The sequence below is a fragment of the Hipposideros armiger genome, unplaced genomic scaffold, assembly GCF_001890085.2.
Source record: "Hipposideros armiger isolate ML-2016 unplaced genomic scaffold, ASM189008v1 scaffold_1421, whole genome shotgun sequence".
Lineage (NCBI taxonomy): Eukaryota > Metazoa > Chordata > Mammalia > Chiroptera > Hipposideridae > Hipposideros > Hipposideros armiger.
In genome coordinates, this window is record NW_017732771.1 from 106629 (window position 1) to 114592 (window position 7964).

The window sequence follows — 7964 nt, forward strand, 5'->3', positions numbered from 1 at the left end:
AAGGAAGGAAGGAAGGAAGGAAGGAAGGAAGGAAGGAAGGAAGGAAGGGGGGGAAAAAAGTAACAAGTGTTGGCAAAGATATATGTTGTGTCCATCACACAGATGTATGTTTAGTCCATGGAAAAAGAGATTTTATGCCTGTCTTTATTCCTTCACACTCTAAGATGTTTCTGAGACACTTAGTTATACAGCAAGTATGATGAAATGTCTTTCCAAATATAGAATCATATGAACAAGTTATCCAATAGCCTCATGGTAATCATTCAGTGTTCTTTGGTTTCTCATTCTTTCTCAGCTCACTGTCATGAGGCATTGCGGTATATAATATAATGGTAATTATGCAATGTGGTCACATTAAAATGTGACCCCCACCTTCCTCACCCACATACAAGCAGAGGAATCAATGTGTTGTAATAAGTGTAAAGGCACAGCTCTGTCAGAATGACTAACTGTCAGGTAGTCAGAAAGTGACTATCATGCAAATGATGTCATTTATGAAGGTTATAAATGCTTAACAGAAACAGAGTGGGAAGCCAGGCAATGCTTTTCCTCCTTTACTGCCTAGTAGTCCTGCCTTGAACTAACCCAAGAAAAAAACTGAAGGTATTATTCAAAGTGTATTAATCAGGGTAGGCCATATATTACCAATGGGAGCAATGCCCCCAAGGGGACAAAAAATGGTCTTTGGCAAGGGGGTGGGGAGCAAACAATCTTATTCTCTTTATGTAAAAAGTACAGATATACATACAGTACATAAGCAAAAATACACTATACCCATGATATTAACTTTTCAAGAAGGGAGAAATTAAGAAAAAAAGTCTAACAAGTCTACTTTAAGAGGTGATAATGAAAGTCGTGTTGAGCAACACTGGAGTAGACTAAGCTGCTATAACAAACACCCCCCAAATCTCAGTGGCTTTACAAACTAATTTTTTTTTTCTCACTGATATCACAGTTCGTGGGGGCTGCGGAGTGTGTGCTCCTCCGCAGTCACATGGGAACCCAGGCTCTTTCCATCTGGCAGCTTTTCCATTCCCTAGGACTTTGGATAACCCTCCAGGATCCTCCACATCTGGCTGCCCAGCCAGCAAAGAAAGAGCAAGCAGACGATAACGCAGGATATGTGTGGAGTTAGGCTGGGCAGTGGGCGCATAATTTTCACCTACTTTATGTTGCCACAGACTAGGCACATGACCTCTCCTAAATTCAAGGCAACTGGGGAATATTGTCTAGCCTTGCGCAAGTAAGGACAGACTAGAAATACTGGAGAACAAGCTGGTCTTCACTTCATAAGACAGGGATTTTAAGCTTTCCTGGAGTCTCACAGCCCTTAGGTTGATGAAACTTGAATTATATTTCATCCTGAAATGATAAAATATACCTGAGGAAAAAAATGGAGAACAGTTTATTTTAGTTCTATCCTTCAACTTAGGGTTTTCCTTCAATCCTCTCCAAGCTTTACTAGTGGTAAGCACTTTAAGTGGTTAATAAACAGAAGAAAAAAAATTGAAAGGTTTGTTTCCCGACATACTTAATGTTGAAGAGAATACAGAGGAAAAGGTACAATTACTCTTTGTATAAGGTTATAAAGACCAGTGAAGGGCACTTTGACAATGTCTATCACAATTTTAAATGCACACATCCATTGATGTAGCAATTCCACTTGTAGAAATTCATCCCAGAGAATATTACCTCAAGTAAAAGGAGCTCCCCCTTGCATACTGTCTACCATGTGTCAAAGGCACAGAGTGGGTAGTCACTTCCCCACTAATAATTGACAGAGCTAGGATTTGCAACCAAACATTTCATTTCTAGAGTCTCTGTCCCTAGCTACTATTGGTAATGCAAACAGACATGTCAAAGCAAAGGACTGAAAACAACCTAAATGTCCATCAATAAGGGATTGGTTAAGTAAATGATCACATCCAACAAAGCCATTAAAAATAATATGCCAGTTTTATATGTATTCATGTGAAACAATCTCCAGGACATACTCTTTAGCAAAAATATAGTAGGCTATCATTGTGTAAAAAAAAAAAATGAAATGAATCTCTTCAGGGAAAAAAAAAATCACAAGGAAAGGGTAACATTGATAGCTCCTTGACAGAGGAACTGAGAATTTGGTGGGAAACTTTCTCTGAATACTATTTTGTACTATTGGAATTTTGAAATAGATGCCAGTAATCCCCATTTGAAACAAAAATATTTTTTTCATTAATCTGTAAAAATATACAAAGGTGATTGACCTTATGACAATAATATATGTAGTGGTTTAACCAATAAACTTCCTTTGCCTAATCTAGCTAGAAGCAGAGTTGATTAATTGGTACTCCCTTGCCTTTGTTCCCATTGCCTGTGAAGTAGCAATTCACAGTTCTATTAAACTGGGGAGTGTGTGTATGTGGGAGGGGGAGGGGTTATATCAGCACATGACACAGGTCTCATCTATTACCTCAGCATATTTCTCATTACCTCCTCCATTTTGTTATCCTTGATACGTGCTAGCTCAGGCCAAAATTCTAGCTGAGTCCCCTCAAAACTCTCCATTTTAACTCCTGGGATTTCCCAAGGCCTGATTCATATTCTACCAAATACAAAAAACTTCTTCCTGTGAATTCAGCATGGGTGAAGACTTTCCCTGGAGTTAATAGATGTGAATCAGAGATGGGTACATTCCCTTGGATTAGGGTAAGCTTTTTATTTACGCATTTGTTGGTATGATATTTTTCAAAATCCCACGAAAATGGAAAAGCAAAACTTTTGATAATATTTTCATAAGGTAAGGGTAAATCAAATAGAAGGTCAACATGAAGGACAGACGAGTTAAGAAACCTCCTAAGGATTGGCCAGTTGGATAAAACCTATGACTTCACTTTTCTCTTTGAACAAGGATCCCAACATCTGAACTTTCTGAACATGTTGTGAAATTCCTCTTGACAGACCCACATACCTGAATGCATAAGAAGTATTGATATTTGATGGGGTATATTTCTTCATCCCTTTTTCCATTTAAGGAATGTTATACTGCCTTTCCTCACCAGGTGAGAGCTGCCAGTCTGTGATTTATGCTTTTAGACAGCCTTTTGGAATGCATTAGCAGTGCTAATCAAACTTTTATGCGTATTTATGGAGATTTTCTTAAAATGCAGTTTCTGATTCAGTAGTCCTGGGTGGGGCCTGAGATCCTGAATTTCTATCAAGTAGTGCCAATGCTGCTGAACCACAGACCACACTTTAAGGAGGAAGGTCCTTGAGTGATTCTAATGTTAAGCAGTCACAGCAAGCAGTACCATTCTGAGTATGTGCGATGATAAGTGTGGACATAGGGAACACAAGGGTAACGCATAGTTATATAATGAAAAGTTCTATGGAAAAGCACATGCAGCAGAGGAATAGCATTTTGGTTAAAGCATGAGGTCTGGAATCTCACAAACTTTATTTCAAGCTACCAAGGCCATTATTCACAGTCCACACAGCCTTAGAAAAGTAACTTAACCATGTTAAGCTTCTTTCCATCGTTAAAGGTAACAATATGTGTAATAGAGTTGTAAGCTTACGCTGTCATTTTTATAAGTCAGAAATGGTCAAATGAAGGCAATTTTGAATGGTTCAGTCTAACAGCACTGTTACCGAAGAGGAGGGCCCCTTCTCAGTGAGCTGTCTGGACTTGGCTGTCACACCAGGGGTCAAACCCGGCAGAATCCGTGCAGAACGTGGGCCAGATTCCCACACCCAGGGGTGGAACCAGGGCCTCAGGGAGGAAAAACTGAAAAACTAAGCCACTATGTTGCCTGGGGCTGGGCCCTCCTTGGCGTGGTGTCCAGGTTCTTGGCGACTCCAGAAAAGAATTGAAACAGACACAGAGGTTAAAGTGGTGAAAAAGATGTATTGGGAGAGATAGTACACACCAAAGAATTAGGAGTGGGCCAAGCACAATGAGAAGCAGCTCAAGGCTCAAGCCTTAAAGTGGCATTATTAGAAAAACTACATTCCAAAGGGTTGGGAGAGGGCCCAGAACAAAAGCAAGGCTCAAGAGGTGGTGGCTCAAGGGAGCATGGGGGTTTTATCTTTTTTTCTCTAGGATGGGCTGCTCACCTCCAGGTGCAGGACCACTTGATTGACACCTGTGATTGATAAGGGACCATTATCTCACCCTCTTAGACTGTGCATGTCCCTTCTCAGGGTTCAGTCTGTTATAATGATATTAATGAAATTCTGGGTATATATGTATGATATTATAATGATGATGTAATGAGGCTAAGGTGAGATGGAGGTCGTGGTAGGCTCTACCTGTGGTTAATGCTTAGGGCAGATAAGGGAAGAATTTGGGAGGTCTCCAGGCAGTACTCCCCATACATTGTGTTGTTCGTGCAGGAATGCAAGACCCAACTACCTGTCTCTAACTGCTTGCCTTGTTTACCCTGAGAGATGTGATCCCCACAAATCTCTGTGGGGAGTTGAGGGACAGGAGGTCTCTTTCTTCTGTTTCTGCTTCAAGCTGAGAAGGGGAGTAGAGCTGACCCTTACCTATTTGAGATTCATGAAACTCTCACCCTATCTGATCTTAAATAATAAAAAGGGGGTCTCTTCTTGTTTGGGGTGCACTGGAAGCCTCATGTGACATAATTCACATCCCGACAGCCCCTAGATGAGGAGAGACAGATGTTAGTTAATAAATTAAAAGCACTGGCTCAGAGGATTGGACTCAAAGCCCATTTATCTAACTTCAGGTGACGTTTGTTCACCCAGGTGTTAGGTCTGAACTGGCCTGGAGGAGTGTTAAAACCCATTTGGTGTCTGGGATGGTGTTCATTTATCCAAGAGTTAGGTCTGGAATGGCTTGGAGAATGTTGGGCTACAATGATTACAGCTCTATATTGAGGTGACCTAAAATTCCTATAGTGAGGGCGCTTAAAACTTTTATAGTGAGGGAGGCTTGAAACTTCTATAGTGAGGGAGCTCTCCAGTATCATATCCCCCCATCAGTAATAGGGGCTCATATCTATGACACCATTGGGAAGTTACGGCATCTCCATCCCATTTGGTCCAGATGTGAGGGCTGGAGCTCCGAATTAGCTTTAACCCTTGAAATCGGCTCAGAGCCCTGTTGAAGAGTCATTCGGAAGTTGATGGCTTGTAGGCAGGAAGAAATAAATTATGTTAAAAGATTTAGGATGAAGGGCCCAAAAACAGGACTAAAATAATCATTAGCAGTGATCCTGTAAAGGGAAGAAGCCAAGATGTACAACTCCAAACCATGGACCAAGATCCCCAAGATTCGCTTAATTGTTGGCGGATCCTGGAAACTCTGTCTTTTAACTTTTGGGCAGCATCTCTGACTATGCCAGACTGAGTAACATAGAGATAGAAGTCTTTTTTTAAAAAAATAGGCATAACCCTTCTTTTTCAGCAGTCAGGAGATCTAGTCCTCTGAGATTTTGAAGGCTTTTTCTACAAAGGGGAGCCTGAAGCTTAAGGCTGGTATGAGGTGTTATTGGTCCCCAATTAGAAGTCAAGGGGAGACTGTACGAGTCAGGCTAGATTGATAAGTTTGTAGGAGTTTTACTTTTTGTCCTTTTGGTGTGTATTTGGTCCTATTGAAATAGGTATCCTCCCCGATATTTGGGGTGTAAAATTATATCACTAGTTGTTGCCCAACAGCGAATGGGAATAGGAACAGCAGAGTAACGAGTGTGAGGGGAGAATAAACATAGCCAACAATCTTTGGCTAACTCTGGGTTAGACGAATTCAAAAGCGTATGTGTGAGCTATTGACAGAGGAGGAGAAAAAAATAAGAGCGGGCCCCAATAGGAAAACCAACTAATATCATAACTTATCTGTTATTAGATGAAGGCTGTTTCTTGGAGATCTTTTAATGGCTCACAGGAGTAAGAGTGACAGTCTTCCTTCTGGAGGAGTCCTGTGGAGACTTAAATGAAATAAGTTTGATTCGAGGGAAGTGGACCCAGCCACTAACTCTCTGAGACCCGATAACAGTTGGGGTGTTTGGAAAAACTGCAAAGGGTTCCTTCCAAGTAGGAGCTAACTGGTTTGTTAGAGACTTTTCCCCCTAGGCTTCTAATAGTATTTGGTCCTATATATAGATGTAGATGTAGTTGTAGCTATAGATATAGATATATAGATATTTATTTATTTATATTAAGATATATATATATATATATATATATATATATTTTTTTTAAGATTTTATTGGGGAATTGGGGAAGAGGAACAGACAAGTTGTTGGCCTTCAATCTTAGTTGTGGAGGGTGCAGCAAGCTCAGCTCCAAGTCCATTTGCCATCTGGCCACCCGTTGGCAGTTTGCAGCCACCAGCTCAAAGTGCTATGTCCAACCTTAGTTGCGGGTGGGCATAGCCCACCATCCCATCCGGGAGTCGAACCGACAACCTTTTTGCTAAGAGCATACGCTCTAACCACTGAGCCATCTGGTTGCCTGTCGGCAGCTCAGGGCAGCTCAGCTCAAGGTGCTGTGTTCAATCTTAGTTGGGAGAGGGTGTAGCCCACCATCCCCTGTGGGAGTTAAACGGGCAACCTTGTTGTTAGGAGCACATGCTCTCACCAGTGGAGCCATCCTGCCACCTGTTGGCAGCTTAGCAGCAGCTCAGCTCAGGTGCAGCTCACTGGCCCATGTGGGAATTGAACCGGCGACCCTGTCGCTCAGAGCTCGCGCTCTTAACCAACTGAGCCACTTAGCCAGTCCCGCCCCTATATCTTTATTTTAAGTGACTGTTGAACTTCTCCCAAGTTAACAACCTAGAAGATAACAGAATTGATAGAATTTAAAGCAATGGGCAGCAATTAGAACCGGAGATTATAGGTCTCCTGACAAAACTTTCCCAGAGTCTATTTTAAGTCTGATCTGTTTGTTTTATATTTCCTCTAAGGTATAGACCAATGGTAAGGAACATGTTGAGCAAAATGAGCACAGATCTAGGAGCTTTCTTTATCTTTACAACTGAGCAGTTTTCAGATGAAAATGGTCCAGAGTGAGCAGTTGAGACCAAATAAATGGCTTTAATATTAATCAGGAAATTAACAGGCTTACCCACCACACCAAGGGTCACCTGCAGTTTTGTCACTGTGGTGAGAAGAGTTTGGGAGCCCCTGGGAACTTCAGGCCCATTAGTCGATTGCAGACATTTGTGGGGAAGGAGTTGGTCCCTGCTCCCTTCAGAACAGGGGGCAATCCCTCCTCCAGTGCCCTTTAGTTTGCACAGGGGGCACGGCTGCTTTGGAGGATTAGGATGTTCCTTATTTTAGTGGTCTGGGCTTCCACATCCAAAGCAGTCTCCTTTATCTGGTGTTTCCTTTTCTGGGTTTCTGGGGTGGCCCTGAGGTGGCTTTAGCCCTGGGTTGTCTATAATTGAGGCCAAAAGTCTGGCCTGTCTTTGGTCTCATCCTTTGGTCTCACCGTTCCTTTATTTTTCTTTCTCTTTTTTTTTTTTTCTGTCTCAGTTGTTAAAGACATTAAACAAATCTCCTGGCCTTTTCTAGGATCTGAGCCTCGGTATCAGGGATGTAACAGTGGGCCAGAACAATTATAATTTTTTGCCAGGTTAGGAAAAACATTAGGCTAAGCTTTCTTATATTGACCTATACTCTGACACTGAGGAAGGCACATGAACTCTAGTAGTTTTAAAATACAGGAGCTTACATAAGTATTAGCAAAACTTAGTTCTTAGATTTAGTTTTCTGGAGTAAAGATAGACCTAAGTAAGACAATATAAAACATAGAAATTATTATTATTTATTTTCTTTTAAGATTTTTATTGGGGAATTGGGGGGATGGGAACAGCGCTGGGGAATTGGGGGAAGGGGAACAGACAACTTGCTGTCGTTTTCGTTCTTCAATCTAGTTGTGGAGGACGTTGCTTCACTGGCCCAAGTTGGCACCATCATTGCACTCTTCCCGGGTGAGGCAGATCAGTCGCTGGCTTCTGG

At 41.7% G+C, this 7964-nt stretch overlaps 1 pseudogene; it reads right to left on the minus strand.

Moving 5' to 3' along the window:
- The window catches only part of LOC109377492 (protein BTG4 pseudogene), a 21088-nt pseudogene extending 18091 nt beyond the window's left edge, over positions 1 to 2997 (minus strand).
- Positions 2998 to 7964: the final 4967 nt, after the last annotated feature.